Consider the following 18,829-nt stretch of genomic DNA (forward strand, 5'->3'; position numbering starts at 1 on the left):
AACAAGTAAAATTCAATACAATAAGGACTTCCTATTACATATTTACTGTATTTTAGAATTTTCAATTTTTTTCAAAAATGGCTTCATGTACGAAAAATGCTACAAAATGGGGTCCAAGTTTGTAAGCTCATTAAAAATAATGTTCCCGCATAATATTATGGTCTTTTTATAGTTATTTGTTAAGCATGAAAAAAAAAATTATTCCCACACAATATGATAGCTCTTTAAAAAAAAAAAAAAAAGTTACTTGATCAGTGTTTAAAGTGGTAAAAAAAATTAATTAATTATGCATTTTATACAATTTTGTTTTGTATTGTATTTGGTTTTCTAAAGCTTTTTTGGCCAAAATATAGTTATAGTTGGCAATTATTGCTTAAATCAGCGATATGGTCCCTCAGCCTCTCTTCTTTAATGTAACATGGTGTGTGGTTTTATTTCAGGAAAGTTCATCTAGATTTTTTCATCTTTTTATATATACTCTCAAATTTCTTGAGAGAAAGTATATCAATGTCATACCTTACTCGATCTACTGCGCCACGCGGGCTGGTTTCAGTTTAAAATCATGAATACTTTCTTTACACATTTATATTAATAAAGAAGTATTTTTTTCAGGTTGCAAGTAGAGATCATGATTATCTCCAATTCCCCTTCAAACAATATATTGTAGGCAGAGCACTGAATTTAAGTAATTTTTAATGATTTTTTTTAAAATTGGTATCCTTTAATTCAATATTGATAACATATCAATTCCTTTGTGTAAAGTCTCCAGAAAAAGCAGAGGTTATAGAAAAAATACAAGCTAATGATGGTTTGATGAAAGAAAATAGAGGATAAAAACATCCAGGTTAGAAGACATTGCAGAAATGACTTGCTGTAGAGACATACAAAAACTTCGTTCCAATTTATATCATTATATTGTTATTTTTTTAGTTTGTATGATTATAGCAGTCGGCTCAATACTTAAATTGTTACCGTACTCGCAATCAGTCAATTTTGTAATTTTCAAAGACTTTACACCTACACGTATGAAATTTGAGTCCATTGACTTCAGTGTCTTTGATACTGTGACCATTTCACTTGATGACACCTTATTGGAACTAGCAATTTCTAGCAGTTCTACTGGGTGAATGAGTTAGTAATGGAATTAATGTTGCAGCTATTGCAGAAAAAAATGCATAACCCACAAGGTTATTTTTTCTACAATAGCTGCAACGTTAATTCCCGTACAAAGAAAGAAAGAAAGAAAGACATTTTATTGTTTATATCTGTGCAAATATTCAATTAAAGTAGGATTTAGTTGATGAAATAGTGTATTATTGATATGCACGTCATTGTACGTTTATTGACGGAACAGCCACTCCTCAAGAAATCTGTAGAGGTTATATGCTTAGTGGTGTTTACGGTTTGAGAAATAGAATGGGAATGCATATTCAGTGGATGTAAATATACTTCGATATATTGGTGTAATGAATAAATAAATGAACAATGACATCCTTTTTAAAAAATGAAAATAATAAAAACATGTAATAAAAAATAATGCAATATATAGATTTTTCAAATAGATTAACAAGCAAACTTTTTTATTGATGTTTATGAGAAATTTATCAATCATGACTTTAGTTAACCTAACAAATCTTATCTGGTCTTACATGTACCCGCAAAAAGTTTCACCACCCCCTATCCAATGTATCTTTAGAAAAGAGCACCCTCCCTCCATCAACTCCGTTTACAATTAACTGAGACCAGAGAAAATCCCTTATTTTGATAACAAATTAGCGTTCAGTCTCTGTAGCCTAAACAGCACTGAATATTTTCCAAATTACTGAAAGGACGAGTGCACTTAAGCAATAGAAAATGGGGCCTTTTTCAGTGCCGTTTTAACATAGATCATATCAACAAATCATTCTTTTTTGGTAATATCTTAACACTGTTGGATACTTCTAATTTACATTAACGTAAAACTTCCCCAAAATTGGCATTGATTTTAAACAATTGGGAATTTTTAAATGCCTATACACACCTCAAATCCGGAAAAAAACACTACGGAACCTATTTGAATTTTGTCTATTTAAATTAGGGGGAGGAGACATTTAAATCGACATTTGAACAGTTCTGATGGTGGATCGATAGGCGCGGTTGCCAAATGACACTTATTGCGTTATTTAACGTCTGAGAAAATGAATTCGAATGAAGCTATGTGGCTGTATGTAACTATACTGATTAAACAGAGATTTCCCCATGCTTGCATTTGAAATAAAACAGCAAAGATTAACATTTATTCCTTTATCAATATCGAGTCAAGCATTTTATATTACAAATGGATATTTAGATGCAAAAGGCAAACTGTTTTACTAAATTAGCATTTAATTACATTATTTATTTATTTATTTATTTGTTATCAACGCTATACGAAATTTTTTAAGCAGTAGAACAGCGTATTTAAGTAACACTGAGTAAAAAAGTTATTGCAAATCTTATAATGTTGTAATACTTAAGGATTACGTTTACTCAACGTTACAGTTAACACAAACGGGTCGCCGTAGAATATGATGTTGTAAAATCGGTGACGTCATGATATATTAAATATAGAAAACATTAAGAAAATAAAGTGTTGATATTAAATTAAACGTAACAGTAAAGAATAATATTAATTTTTTTAACAATCCGGTATATGCAATTTGTTATTTGCGACATGCCGTAAATTTCGCGGCGAATGTAAACAGTCGTCTGTTAGAAAGAATGACGCGGTGGAAACGACAGGGGTTTTCAAAACAGAATAACAAATACACAAAAAACTCAGAGATCTTAAAATCTCGGTGGAAGTGCGTCCGGGACGACCACAGTTATTCACAGGCCGATCATCATCATCTTCCCCACACGGACAACAAGGAAAATAATTCCGATCAAGTACCCCACACGTACAACGATCGTGAAGTTCCCCACACAGCTGGATGCGATGTGATTGTTCATTCAGAGAGTTCTGGGTAAGCAACATGAATATTGACCATGCATGTGATCTAATGTATCTGCGTTCATATGATTATCACATATATTTTTGTTCAATTTCACGATCTATCTGTTGGGTGAATGCATGCATGCTGTAAACGAGCTAAACATTCTCAATTTTAATTTCACGCACTCCTGCCTAATAAAAAAAATAATACAGTCAAAAACAAAATTATGTTGAAATAAAACAATCTTACATTTTTTCCTCAGAGAAATAATAGAGAGAGAGAGAGAGAGAGAGTTTCTGACAGTGTGATGGTAATAGCTGGTGTCTTACATTGTCTTACTCTGACTAGAAATAGGCCTAATGTGTCAGTGTGTACTAAAAAATTAAGTACAATATGTAAACACTGGATCTGCAGCTGAAAACATGCATTCAAACAATACACATGTATGATTTTTAAAAAAAAAATCCACCAATTTTTCAAAGTCCTAAATTTTTATTGAATTTAAATGATTTAATTGATTGTAAATTTTGTGTGCAAATTCTTAATAATATTAATTATAGTACTGAACTAGTGAAATGAAATCATGAGGGTAATTTTAATATTGAACTTTGTAATTCATTTATTATTTTAAAAATTATTGTAGTTTTAGTTACAATGCACAAATTAATGTTATTCACATATTTCTACTTTATCATATGATAATTTTTAGATGAGGATGTTAAATTGCACAGCCATCAAAATGATAAACAGAACTCCATGTCTACCTAAACAAAAACAGATTTAAAAAAATTTAATATTAAAGTTATCTAAATGTTTATATTAGATATGATTCTTCATGGAGGGAAGGAAGGAGGGTGGTGGAGCTTGGGGTTCTGGCCGATGGATTGTCTGGCAGTAAACAGTGTGGATTGCCACTTCAGTTGTCTCACACCCAAGGAATACGCGATTGTGGCTTAGGTAGCTTTCTTCAGGTTCGGTGTCGAAATTTATGGTGTGGACATGTCAATGTGATTCCAACAGGAAAACGCCATGGTCGCATATGGGATGCTAATACTAAGTTAGCTACAGGTATAAATAAATGCATACAATTTAAAAAGTATGTATTCAAATTGTGTGTTAATTGATTTTCAATTTTCATCATCATGTAACATTTTTTTATTTTACAATTTAATAGGAATGATTCATGCTGGCATTGGCCCAGCTCAAGTAAATGACCTTTTAACATCTATAAATATCCCTGCTATAAGTACGAAGACCATCCAGAATAGACAAACAGAGACAGGGCTGGCCATTGAAAAAGTTGCTGAGGACACCATCCAACAGGTCTTACAAGATGAAATCCTAGCAACAGTTGAGTAAGTATATACATGTTTACACCCATAAAAAGTGATGGTAGATCTAATATGCTACAATATTTCCTCACAAAACTAATTTTTGGGTTTTTAAGCTCACCGGAGCCAAAGGCTCAAGTAAGCTTTTCTGATCACATTTCGTCTGGCATCCATCTGTCTGTCCGTCTGTCCATCTGTCTGTAAACTTTTCAGATTTTGGACTTCTTCTCAAGAACTACTAGGCCAATTTCAACCAAACTTGCCACAAAGTATCCTTGGGTGAAGGGGATTCAAGTTTATTCAAATAAAGGGCCACACCCTCTTCCAAGGGGAGGTAATTACGAATAAGTGAAAAATTAATGGCATCTTTTAAAAATCTTCTTCTCAAGAACCACTGGGCCTGGAAAGATGAAAATCATGTGGAATCATCCTCAGGTAGTGTAGATTCAAGTTTGTTCAAATCATGACCCTTGGGGACAGGGTTGGGCCACAATGGACGATTAAAGTTTTACATAGGAACATATAGGAAAAATCTTCTCAAGAACAGCAAAGCCATGATTGGTCATATTTATGTGGAAGTATTCTCAGGTAATATAGATTCAAGATTGCTTAAATCATGACTACCATGGGAAGGGTGGGGCCACAATGAAAGTTTAAACTTACAGGAAAAAAGCCACAGTTAGTCAAAGAAATATGTAAGCATCCTTACTTAGTATAAATTTAAGTTTGTTAAATCCTACCCTCTCCCCTTTTTAGGGGTAGGTCGAGACCACCAATGCATTTAAACTTTTCAATACTGAACTGATTTTTGCTTTTTTCCTAGCTACAGTGCTCAGGTGAGTGATGTGGCGCATGGACCTCTTGTTGTAATCAGTATTTCAAAATAATTAATAATCATAGTAGGAGTAATAATAATAACAATAAAGAAAAATTCAAAAAATAAAACAAAAACAAAAAAAAAAGCATTTTTTTTTCAGAACTGAAGGAGCTGAAGAATTAACGGTAAGCGTAGATGCTGGATGGCAGAAGAGGGGGAGTGGTCACTCATTTGATAGCTTTTCTGGTAACTAGCTGTTAGTCTGTAATCATAATGTCTGCAATTTACATGATATGAGAGGTCCAAGTAATAATTTTACCTTAAATTCCTTTTCATTTTAATTGAAGGACATTGCTCAATGATTGGAGAACACACCGGGAAAGTAATAGGGTATGAAGTTCGTAGCAAGATGTGCAGGGTATGTGAGAGTGCCAAGAGGAATGGGAAAGAAGCAAAGGAACATGACTGTAGACAAAATTGGCAAGGTATTAGATACTTCAATTGAAATGAATTGTTTATATTTGAGGTTAAGAATAGGATTTAATTGTTACCTTTTGGTTTTATATGTATGTAATTGTTTATTTTTTTTTTTAAATAAACTGAATGAACTTTTACTAACCTGCTAAAATAGCAATTTTTGAAACTGAGAAATGCACCTGAACATATCTTTGAATTTAATTTTCAAATGTAATATTAATCTTACTTAAAATTTCATTAACTTAGTTTTTAAATTTGTTTTTTGATTTTTTTTTTTTAGGAAGTTCTAAATCTATGGAGCCAAGTGTGGTTATCAGCATGGTAGAGAAAAAACAGGACAAAGGAATAAAGGTGTCCACTGTTATAGCTGATGATGACACCACCACCATTTCTCGCTTGAAACAAAGTGTAAACCCAAACATTAAAAAAAAAATGCGACAAGAACCACATTAGAAAAATTTTTTCCTCAAGTCTATATGCTTTGCAGAAAAAACACAAGTCCTTAACTACAAAGGTAATCCACTACCTTCAAAAGTGCTTCAATTATCTACTAGCACAAAACCAGGGAAACCCAAGAGGAATAGAAAAGGCACTTGATGCCCTCTGTAATCACCCTTTTGGAAACCATGAGTCATGCAGCGATTCCTGGTGTCAGCATGTTAACAATCCGAAGCAAAGGTACTATTATACATGTATGGACATAATTAGTATGTAATTCAGTATCAATTTGAAATAATGTATCTACATATACATTTATTATGTGCAAGCTTCATCTCGTCCATTTGCTAACCCTGATTTAATTGATTCAGTATATGTTCAAAATAAATTGAAGGTACTCTTCCTTGCCTTATGGAAAGCCCTTAAAAGACTCGGACCTTCAAGATTCACTACATTCAATATGCAACCAATGGAAGCAGAACAGCTGTAAGATCTCCAGTCTGGGAAGCACCCAACCAAATGAGTCCTTCAATAGGACTGTGTCACTGAAAGCTCCGAAAAACCACTACTTTAGCGGCTCAGCTAGCTTAAACTACAGAGTAGCAGCATCTGTAGCAGAAAAAAACTCTGGAGCATCTTATCTTGTTGCTGTGAGTATATATAAATTTATGAAAAAATATTATTTTATGAAAATTTATGTACCAAAATGTTATATAAATATTAAATGGAAAATAATCTCAAGCTGTAAAACTTTGACAAAGATGCTTAAAAAATAGAAAAAAATTGATCATAAGATATTATACAATTATGGACTCTTTCGGTGGTGAATATGGTTATTCACCAGAAAAATATCAATATTGACCTCGGCTTTGCCTCGGTCAATATTGATATTATTCTGGTGAATAACAAACCATATTCACCACCGAAAGAGTCCATAATTGTTTTATTATATAGTCCGGATTTGAATAAATAAGACATTGAAGGCTGCATGATGATACAACTTTCATTTACGAACTTTTGTCGTGAAAAAATTAAAATAAAAATGTCCAGATCACAAGTTATAGCTTTTTGCTGTTTTTAAGACATCGAAATGTTAAGAAAATAACCCTGCAATAGGCTTGGCTAATGTTTTCCTGCTCAGATACACAGCTGGCTCCGGCCGTTGCAACCAATTGTTTAGAACGTTATTTGAGGTGTTGATTGTGATGTCGCAATGCCGCTGAACGCGCACCGACCCTTCGGTGAATACAGCTTCAAAACCAGTGAATATGTAGTGTTTTGAACTGTTTGTGTTTGTATAGATTATATAGGGACTATAAATAGACTATATAATAAATATGTGTATGAGCAATATTTGTAATTAAATTAACATTACAAGCAAACCATATAGCTTTTGCACTAAGCTGTAGCACTACCTCCCTCCTAATGTTTAATGTTATTTTTGTCCTAACAGGTAAACAAAAAGATCGGGTTATCTCCTTGAAGTTTTACTAGGAAGTTGTGCTATCTCAGGGAATCCCAGTCCAGGAAGAGAAAGGCGATCGCCAAAACTAAGGAGGCGAAGAGAAGAAGACGTGAGCTGAAGGCTAGGAGGTAATGTAAAATAAGCTCTCTTGAATGATGCAAACATATATTAGTTATCAGTTTGATTTTTGAAATACATGAATTTATATTTATAGACTAAGCATTTTTTTCCTCATTCTTAAAGATCCTTGTGTACAACTAGTAAAGAAATTCATGAAGGATCCACATATGAATCTGGAATAGGGTTAGCTCCTCAACAAGCTAACATCATTACAGAAATTCCAGTCCCACGCCCAAGACCACAGATGGAAACAGTTGATGTTGAAAATCACACACTTATCTTATTTGATTTAGAAACAACAGGATTAGGTAATGCATTTAACACAATTTAAATGTTTCAATTTTTTTTGTGCAAGAAGTTTATATAGAAATTTTCTCAAATTCGGTTTATTCAAAAGAACCATAATTATATCCCTGCTCGGAAGAAAATGATGTATACAGTTTTACCCCTGTAAAGTTTCTGTCAGTTTCTGTGTGTGCACCTTTCAATAAATTTTTGTCTCTGTTTTCTCAGCAACTACTCATGATGTTTTTAAGTCTCTATTTAATGTTTATAGGCATGCCATATGGTGGAATTTATTTCTGTATAAATCCATATACTCCACTAGCAATTATTAATGTCAGTTGGCCTTGTGAGAATGTTTTTTATTTGTTCATTAGACATAAATAGTGATATTTTTCTTTTAGCTCGCACTTCTCATATTGTTCAGTTGGCAGCTGTACAGAATGAGGATAGATTTTCTAAATACATTATTCCTAAGAAGTCCATAACGCCAACAGCTTCTGAGATAACGGGACTCTCTGTTAGGAATGGAAAACTCTACAATAACAACGAAGAAGTGACTGGCATTTCTCTGATGGCTGCATTGGATTCTTTCTTGAAATTTCTCGAAAAGTATAACAATATCATTTTAATTGGTCACAACATTAAAGTGTTTGATTGTCCAGTGCTTTTTAGAGCTCTTGAATCATGTTCTATGTTATCAAGATTTTCAAGAAAAGTGAAGGGATTTATGGATACAAAGCTTTTATTTCGAATATCCCATCCAAACCTGAGCTCTTATAGCCAGCAAAATCTTGCAGAAAGTCTTCTTGCATGTTCATATGAAGCACATAATGCCCTTGAAGATATTTTAGTGTTGCAAAAGTTGCTAGAATTAGTGAATTTATCAGATGATAAGCATAAGTGTGCAACATTTTCATTTGATTATGCTATGAATGTACTATCTTACCAAAAGGAAGTTGACAAAAATTTTCCTTCCTTACAAATTCTTGTTCAGAAAAAGGTGTTGAGTGTGTGTATGGCTAAAAGAATAGCTGGAAGTGGATTAGATTTTGATAGTTTGAAACTAGCTTACTCTAGAGATCAGAATGGTATCCATGCATTGTTTACTGAAGTGTGTAGCAACAGTTCTGTGAGGGTGACAAAGTCGAACAAAATTATTGAGGCTGTGAGCTCTTTTTTTCTGTCGTTAAATGAAAGTTAAATATATTATAATGTGCATTGTCTTAATTTAAAGAAAAGCAATTCAATTTGATTAATAATTTATTTCCATCAGTTTTTTTAAAAACAAATTTAGCAAGTTTATTATTTACCAGTTTATGTAAGAAATTGACAGCTAGAATGTTCATGATAATTCCTGAAATAGAGAATCAATCTAAGTGAAATTATAAATAAATTTAATTTTTTTGACAAATCCATTATGTATGAAGATTTCATTTTGAAATCATCGATCTGTATAGGTTTTTGATGCGTGCTGTTAAATAATAGATTACCAATACTCATCTCACAATTATATTTTATACCTACATGTAATTAGTGATTGAGACTTGCCTAATGTAGTCTTATGTAGTATGATATAACCTCCCAAAGAGGTAATGGACTGATAATATAATTGTGCAAAGCCCATTATATAAGTTAATTTGCCTCCAATTTTTAAGTTATAGTCTGTTTCTAAAGATATTTTACACTTTTTAAATCCATATCAATCTTGTAAGATGTGATTAGGTAATTAACATGTTGAATTTTTTTATTCCTGGCATTTTCTTATGTAATTAAAAAAAGTCACAAAAAGAAAACATATAGATACGCAGCTAGGTTAAGGACTCCCATATATACGTCAGCCTATGCAGAGGTTCGGGAAAGCTATTATGACGTCACGTTAAAACAATACAAATGAATCTCGATGAATAAATACTTATATGTTCTTTTTAAAACATACTAAATACTTTCGTTTCTCATAAATATTATAAAGATAAATGGATATGTAACTTATCTTGCCATAATAGCACTTAGCGTATGTAGAATGAAAGTCAGCTTGATCTCGCTGTACTTACTAAGATGACGTCATTTCTTAGTTTGACACGCAGTTTCTCTGTACTTGAGGCGTGGATCAAGCTTTTATCGTAGCTTGTAAAAATAAAAATAAATACAAAACACACGTAGTCGGACCAAATAAGAGACATATTCTGAAATATATTTATCCACATTTTATTGCCAAACTAAATTGATAATGTGTAGACTTTATATAATGCCGTAGGGAGCATATTTGTACAGTAACGTGCTACAATGACAGGTCCAGCCCCTCGAAAATACCAAAAGTTCAACGATATCCGCTTCACGATATATTCTGAATTGTTAAACACTTGTAGCTATTATTCATACTATTCCGAAAAGTGCTGGGAGCTGGTTGTGCATTGTTTATTTATTCTGTAAGGTAACATTATTTCAATGCGTATTACATTTTGGTCTGGAGTTTATAGAAAGACGGCTAAATTTTAAACAATTCCCGAGCATGAGGAAGTTACTCCCAGCACTTTTCGTGTTAAGGAATTTGTCTCAAAGAATACAGAATAAATTTTATAGCGGAAAGATGCCCGTATATCGTTGAACTTTTACGATCTTTGTAGTAGTACATATATTTTATAATTTTAAACCTGTCACGTGACAAACAGCTGATGTAGGTGATGTCGCTTTGGCCGAACTCAGCAGAGACCCGATATATACAAGTGCGAACAACATAATTCACATTTATCAAAACTAATGCTGTTAAAAAAATATTAAAATTGTATTCATTTTTCCTAAATATATCAAGGCGAATATTTCATGGGCGTCCTTAACCTAGCTGCGTATTGAATTTAATTCATATTTATGTGCATAACTTTGTTGAAATCTAACATTGCAACAGGTGTAGTACTATATCTCTGAAATACATGTATAAATATTTTATTATATTTTCTTACATTTTAAAGTCAACAAAAAATGTATATCAAAATGTTGTTGTACAAAATATTGCACTTATTAATCAAGCTATGACAGAGGAAATTCTGATTAAAACTTTTCAATTTAATGAAAGACCAAAATGTTTTGTTATATATCTACAAAGCTGTATATTTCTAATACAGTGATGCATTTGAAAATCTTATTTAGTTAAAAAATTATCAATATTTTTCATATTTTATTTTAAATAAAAATATAGTGGTTGGCAATGTGAAAAAAACTGATTAAAAAATTTTCAAGTGGAAATTTCTGAAAAATTTGACCATTGACCCCATATACATTTTATACCAATAAAATAAAGAGAATTTAAATCTTATAAAAGTATGATTTATTTATTGTTCCTATCAGTGGGATTTTTTTAAATTCTTGATGAAAAACTGGTGGAATTTTGAAAATAACAGAGGAAATTCGGACTTTAATAATTTTAAATTGGTTGACCCAAATCTCAAAATTATTTGGTATTTTGCACCAGTTACTATGATTAAATACATTTTATATTCCAAAAGATTTGTGATACTACTCATATTTTGCTTGAAAAGAAAAAAATGGCTATAGTGTAGAATTTGGAGGAATTTTCCGGGAAATCTTGGGAGGCCAATAGCAAAAAAAGTAGGTCATTGACCTAGATATTCCAAAGTGGAAAATGACACTACTATTGGGGTTCTTTAATGTACATTTGTTGGTTTGTCCCTCCTATCAGTGGAATTTTTTTTATTCTGAGTAAAGGTATACCTTAAAATAAATCTTGATTTTTTTTTCTGCCTGCATAATTAAGAACCTTATGACAAAATCTTTCAGCTTTAATGTCTTAATATGTTATTTGAAGTAGTTTACACCAGTAGTAGAGAGAGAGAAAAGTATGTTTATATCTGAAATGTTTGTTTGTTGTTTAACGTCCCTCTCGAGAATTTTTCACTCATATGGAGACGCCACGACTTGCCGGTGGAAAGCTGCAAATTTTGTCCTATACTCGGCACTTACGGCCATTGAGCAGTGAGGGATCTTTTTCGTGCCAGCACCTACTGCGACACGGGACTCATCCGAAGGACCGGTCTCCACGTCCCACGGTGGGATTCAAACCCGCGACGTAAGGATCAACTCCTTATTCCGCGACTCTTGAGCAGACGCTCTAACCACTGCGCCACGCGGGCGACTTATATCTGAAATGTAATTAATACGAATTAACATTTTTAACACATGTATGACTTAAAAATTTAATATATGTGTAGATCTCGAATTTGATTATATAATTAAATTAATACAATTTGATTTAGTGAGAATCATATCTTAGTTACTTTTGAAAACAATATGATTGAGTTATTAATATTTAATACCAAATAAGAAATTGGTAAGGACTGTTCTTGGAGGGAAGTTTTTTATATTATGGTTTATGTGTTTCTTTGATTGCCTTTTTGTGCTTGTTTGTATGGGGGTTGGGGTCTGTGGTCTGTTTGTTATCATATTTATGACATTTTTAATTCATCTTCTCCCCAAAGCGCAAACGCTTGAAAAATTAAAATAAAATACTTGATGAGAATAATTGCAAGTATGTGGCTGTAAGACTACCATTCGCTTTTAATCACACAACGACCAGTTTTCTACTAACAGTAAATGAGTTACGGTCTTACTGTATCAAATGCACATATCCCTCCCAGAAAAAAATGATATTTTAATAGCGACTCAATATTTACTTTGCCGCTGGTTTACATTGTGTCCCCAAACAAACAACTTTTACCCATTTCATACACAGGAGTACATCCCCCTTTCAAATAATTTTTGAAGCTGAAAAATTGGCATGTGCCACGTGATATTCTTCTGAACCATAAACATTTTAGTCGATTGATTCCCCCAATCAATAACATTATTAGGAATTATTTTGTTTGTTAAAGGTGATTCGTCTCTTTTAATACCAATATACCACAATACAGAGGCAACATGCGCACAACATCCTACCAACCGCGCACCCGATCTGCACTGACAATACCAGTATTTTACTGGATCCTCTACATCTGCGGAATCGTACTGTATCCAGAGATAATACGACTTCGAGGAGACATGCCTTGACTAGATTTTGGCTTGCAAAATATTTGGATTATTTTTTCCAATAAATATGTCATATCCACCATCATCATTTACATGTTCAGAGGAGTATGAAAGGGCCTGCTTTAACTGATAAACGCCAAAAGTTAGCGAACGTAGATAATCTTCTGTTAACACAGGGAAATCTTGGATTGCATCAACAGCATTAATTTTACACATTTTGAAAGCAGTTCTTCTCCCATTATCCTGAATAAATAAACTTTTTAATGGATTTACTTCAATTTAATATTTTTCCAACATTCTCTTTGCCACAGTGGAATCTGTCGGAGAATTTTTAGCTATTGGTGGCCCAAAAGCGTTAATAAGGGAAGTAACAATGCGAACGTAGTCACCAATAAAGGGAACTTGGGTATTGGTCACTACGTTTGCTAAAAATTTCCACGTCTTTAGTCTACCATTTGCAGACTCAACCGCCCACCTGATTTTTGTTACTAAACGTGACAAGTTGGCTTCCTTTGTTAAATGCTGTTTAATTCCCTTCTGTAAAAAAAGGGACTTTCTGATTTTAACCCGACTGTTTCAATAATATCTAAGGAGTCCCTAAACCCACGGTCTAAAACTAAAATATCTTTTTGCTCGGCCCATTTCAACAACCCTTCACCTTGACGCAAATGCCGGTTCAAAATTGCGGCGTCTTTATTTTTCCCATCAGCTAGGTAGGGACCTAGAATGTCTAAAATATAGCCGTCTGAAACTACAATCATCATAGGCTTAACTAATGGACGACTCTTATAGATACTAAATGATTTTCTTTGAAAAGTGTACTTCGAACTTTTCTGAATATAAACATATGTACCATCTATTAACAAGATGGCAATATTTTTACTTCCACATGCTAATAATTCACGTGCAAATGTAGATGTGTGATTTGAAATTACATCATCTCTAGAAATGTGATCAAAACCGATGTATTTTGGCACGAAATATTGCATTAATGCTTCCCTTGCGCGTTTCACTATACGGCATACATACTTACAGCAACTAATATTAAATAAAGTTTTCAACATACTGCTCGAAAGACCTGTTCTCAATTTGATGAACAAAATGCCTACTGCAGTTCTATTAGAATGTTTTCCATTTCTTGAGTTTTTCTCAACCATAGAGCAAATAGTATTGAATTGATCTTTTGAAATGCCGGTGAGATTAATGTAATCTTCATCGTTTAGAAAATCGGGGTTATCAAATTCAATTCTTATACACTCTTTCTTAAGTAGTAATTCTCTACATCTTGACAATTGTTGTAAAAAGGTCATTGTTTGACATAGGGAAGGATCTGCGTGTCAGTCTGAAAGAGTACCAGGTACTTTTGGAATTCTGATTATTTTTATGGAGTTACCCGACAAATGGGAAGGAGAACGTGCATTGTCATAAAATAAGATGTTGTGTTTTAAAAAGAAATCGGAGCGGCATTCTTGAGATATTCTGCATCGTTGTTTCCTTTTCATCCCACATATGGCACAATACCGGTTTGATTTTGTTCCGAGGTAGAATGTTGTAGCATTAACTTTGTCCTCAAAATTCTCTGATTTGGATTTTTTCTCTAACTCACCCCTATAATTCCGTATATAACACTTACCACACATACAGTCATTTTCCTCCATCCGTCGCCTAAGCAGTGCAGAGAGATTCTACCTCAAAGTTCCATTTTTCCCATCCTTCAAAAGCCTACGCCGCTTAAGGGGCACCTGTTTTTCACAAACAATGCAACAATAATGTTTTGGCATGGTTTTTCTCCGTATAAAATTCTGTAGAAAATCAATGTTATTTCCCCTTACTTTACCGACTTACCTTTGTCAAGTATGTCAAACACATAAACAAAATATGAAAGTTTAAATGGTAATTTTCTACAAAATATAACAACCTGCACCACAAATGACAAGATAACTTATTTAAATGTGATAGTAATCTACAACACTAAATCCAATAAACACCAAAAACAGACCATATAACGCCGATGGCGATCGATTTACACGTGTCAGTGATTTACAGTGAGCACATTTTACAAACGAACCCACCTGGCTATTTAAAATAATTTATTCCACAGGTGGGTTCAACATGGGTCACGCCAAAAATAGCTCTCGCTTGCTATAGGAAAAACGTTGAAATTTTCATAACATTTTTCATTTTTTTTAGTACCAGCCTAATCGTGAACAAATTTCTTATTTTCACAGAAGTTTTCTAAACGTACATGTATAATGCGTCTTTTGTCTTTTCCACAAGTTTGTACAAGGTTAGGCTGACAGTAAACAAAGGCTTTGAAATGAATACCTGTCCTCCATTTACTATAGAAATTCACGAATGTCGGCTGACCCCTACTACATTGTAAAGCTTTGTGCTTTTTATTTACACGGATTTCAACGCTAAAACGTGTTGATTCTTATGGTTTAGATATCAATTGATGATTTAAGATAAAAAAATTATGCTAAATTTGAATCTTCATCTTTTTGACATGTTACCGGGGCCCGTAAGAGCACTCGTTCTTTAGCCTAGAAAAGGAGATTCTAAAACTAAGAAAAAAATCCTGAAAGGTAACAAGTACGGATTCAAACCAAAAAAGATGTGCCTTACAACAATGCGATCGAAAGTAACCGAATGGAAATTTTACCTGCACCATGCAGCAGATTGTCTGAGGACATGCATCAGATGGTGTCAGAGACTCCGTCTGCTGCAGAGAGGGAGGAAATGGTTGTGCAGCCTAGGTGCCACTGTCAATGAATTGAAGGTAAAAAGTCTATACTTAAAATGAACTTGATCAGCTTAGACCAATATTGTAGCTGGTCCCCCATGCCTCATGCACAGAATCAGTTACCTGTTGGATATTCTTCTAAAGCCTCTATGCCAACTTGTACATCTTGTGTAAGGGATGATTTGGATTTTCTCGGCCATCCCAGCCATGAAAATCATACCCAACAAAGCTTATTAAAAATAATTCCAAAAGAAGACTACAATGCACACAACGCTGTGAGTAATGTACTTGCTTTCCAAGAGCTCATTCTAAAGGAAAGCATGTCCTTCGAGCAATTCCTGTCATTTTCTTTTCCGTTATCATATGTGGAGAAAAGTAAAACATATCTTCATTAGAAGAAAGGCGACAACATCGCCGTTATTCAATGTAACAGGTAAATCAATGAAAGAAAAAATCATTTGGTCAGGGTTGACTCTTGATTATTAGATAAAAGCAAAGAAATGCGGGGGACTAGATGAAGTATCATTGCTCCTCTCACAAAATAGGAAAACCAAGAGTTACTAGTAGAATTCAAATATAAGAAAAGATGAACCCCCCCCCCAAAAAAAAAAAGAAAGTACGCTAAATAAATCTATAAACGTAAGACCGGATGTTGTCTTTTTTAATAGAATAAATGCAAACGTGAAATTCTTGATTAAACATTGAATTCTGATTTTTAGATGTCGACGGTCCTATAAGAGCACCTGGCCGTGCCGACAAGTTGAATACCGCGTGTTAGCTTTTGTATATACCGTAGGCCCCGTGCACTCACTTACCGACTGAAAACTGTGAAAAGCTGTATTTATTTATTGGGTTGTTCTGGTTTTTGTGTTTTCTTTTTCAATTATTTATATGGATGTTCACACTTTTAAAGTGATGCTATGTGAACTGTAGAGATTCAAAATATACAAAAACGCTTCCATCCATTACATTTTTAAAAATATTAATTGATTAATGAAAATTAAATATTAAATCACATACATGTAATGAAAAATTATTCATTGTACACGAAATCCCAAGTATAAGTTAATTTTGTTATCTATTGGATACTTAGTATTTCCTTCAGTATAATTAAAATAATGTAATGTGATAGCAAATTTTCTCTCAGGTACATGTGGTTTACAAATTACTCTCCCTAAAACAGAAATAAATCACAGTCACAATAAAGATGCTTTGATGTGTACATAATTTACTGATATTTAACAACTGTTTTAATATATTTCATTTATTATATTTCATTTATATTCACCTGTACTGTTAATCAATGAAACAATTCTTTACATCATATAATATCGTATTCATTTTCATGCTGTTTTACATACAGAGAAATGACTTTTCCATATAACAAATTCTCCTTCTCACAGATGAAACCATTCAAGTTTGTACAAGGTCTGTCATTCCATTCTCCATTATAAAACATATCGATACAATCCATTTCTTTTGTTTGCAATTTGTAATTGTCAAGGTTTTCTCTGCTCCAATAGGTAAGTAAAATTGGAGTGTTCGAATGTTCCCATACATACACACCCTCTGTGTCTTTATCGTTCCCTCACGTCCACGTGGTGCAATCGTAAGGGTCGATACACCCTTAAAAAAACAGAAATAGAAATATATTCATCTTTTTAAACTCGGATGTCTTCATATTAAGAAACACCAAATTTTGTTTCAGAATAAACGGAATAACTCGACTGTGATAAAAACCTGAATGTTATCATCTGGTAAAAAACCCAATGGTATCTTTTAATAAGTTGTCAGTTATCTAGGTGTTTTCATCCAGGTCGTTGATTTCCACCAGGTACGAATTGCACAAATAGCAAGACTGCTGCAGAATACCAAGGAAAATAATAGTAAAGTAATTGTATTCTTTCAAAGAATACACAATTAAAAACACTGAAGCACAAGAAAACAAACAGGAGACAAACGGACGAGATGACAATCTGCGTGCGACAAGGTACGGGTAGTTATCTTTACCTCATTCCATCCTACTACAATGAACAAATTCATTTAATTGAATGCACCTTCAAAGCATTAATTTCTTATTTTGTCCCTCACTTTCACTGATAGCGGGGGGATATTAATTTTGGTCTGTCCCTCTGTCTGTGTGACATTTACCTTTCCGAATGAAATCTCAAAAAAACCTCTGAGCTTTTACAATGAAATTTAAAATATCAATCCATGTAGCTTAGAAAGATCTCTTTTTATTCTGAGATCAAAGGTCGGATTAGAAAGTCATGCATTGCCAAGAAAAGTTTCCTGATGAAAACTTCAGCTTTTTTTAAACATTTTTTAATGAAATTTTGTATCACAACATTCAACGTCTTAAGGGAAAACCGTTCTGATGTCAATGATCAAGGTCGGAAAATCATGTACTGCAAAATATGATTTCTATATCATAACCCTAGTCTCTGATTTTTGATGATATATGTATCTAAGTGTCCCACTCCCAGTGACTTGAAAAAACCCTATTGATTTTGAAGTAAAAAGGACAAGGTCAGATTCATACATAGCAACATATGGATTCCAGATGATACGTAGTTTTTTTTCTGGCCCTTTTCAATGTATTTGTTTTAGATTTTAGAAAAAACGGTCAAAATTTGATATATTATTGCATGAAATAATTTCCTGATGGTAATTTTGATCCTGTCTGTGGTTTTGCAATAAAATATTATACCTTAGTCAAAACGACTTTAAAATGACCAATACTGAGTTGTGGGCTAAAATCTGAAATATCAAAGTCGACTTTTTGTTTCTTTTTCCGTCTGCATTTTTTTCCAGTTCTTTTACCTTTTTTTCCTAAATCGGCGAACACAAATTTATTGTATATGAGTTTTTTTTCTCTCAACGAAAAACTCAACGTTTCTTTTAAATTGACTGTTGAATATGTAAACAAAAAGGAACTTTAAACTTTCTTTTAAAGTAACTCTGATCAAAAAAATGTAACAGGCCCTTTTGGTATTGTAAATTTTGTTTTATCTATAGGCATACATTGTTTATTTATTTCTTATGTGAAAACGTACATGTAATCCATTAATCAATGTCAATCCGTTAGATTATTTTTAAAATTGGCCTTTCACTTTTATACGCGTGTCAAGCACTTTATAATTTTGACAGATGACTCTTATT

The 18,829-nt window shown here is 33.1% G+C and overlaps 1 pseudogene; it reads left to right on the forward strand.

Annotated features, from left to right (window-relative positions):
• Positions 1 to 3,856: 3,856 nt before the first annotated feature.
• On the forward strand, positions 3,857 to 9,143 carry LOC133176103 (uncharacterized; annotated as a pseudogene).
• Positions 9,144 to 18,829: the final 9,686 nt, after the last annotated feature.

The sequence above is a fragment of the Saccostrea echinata genome, unplaced genomic scaffold (assembly GCF_033153115.1).
Source record: "Saccostrea echinata isolate AGI-Se365-2 ecotype Australia unplaced genomic scaffold, CSIRO_AGI_Sech_v1 ptg000066l, whole genome shotgun sequence".
NCBI classification, from domain to species: domain Eukaryota; kingdom Metazoa; phylum Mollusca; class Bivalvia; order Ostreida; family Ostreidae; genus Saccostrea; species Saccostrea echinata.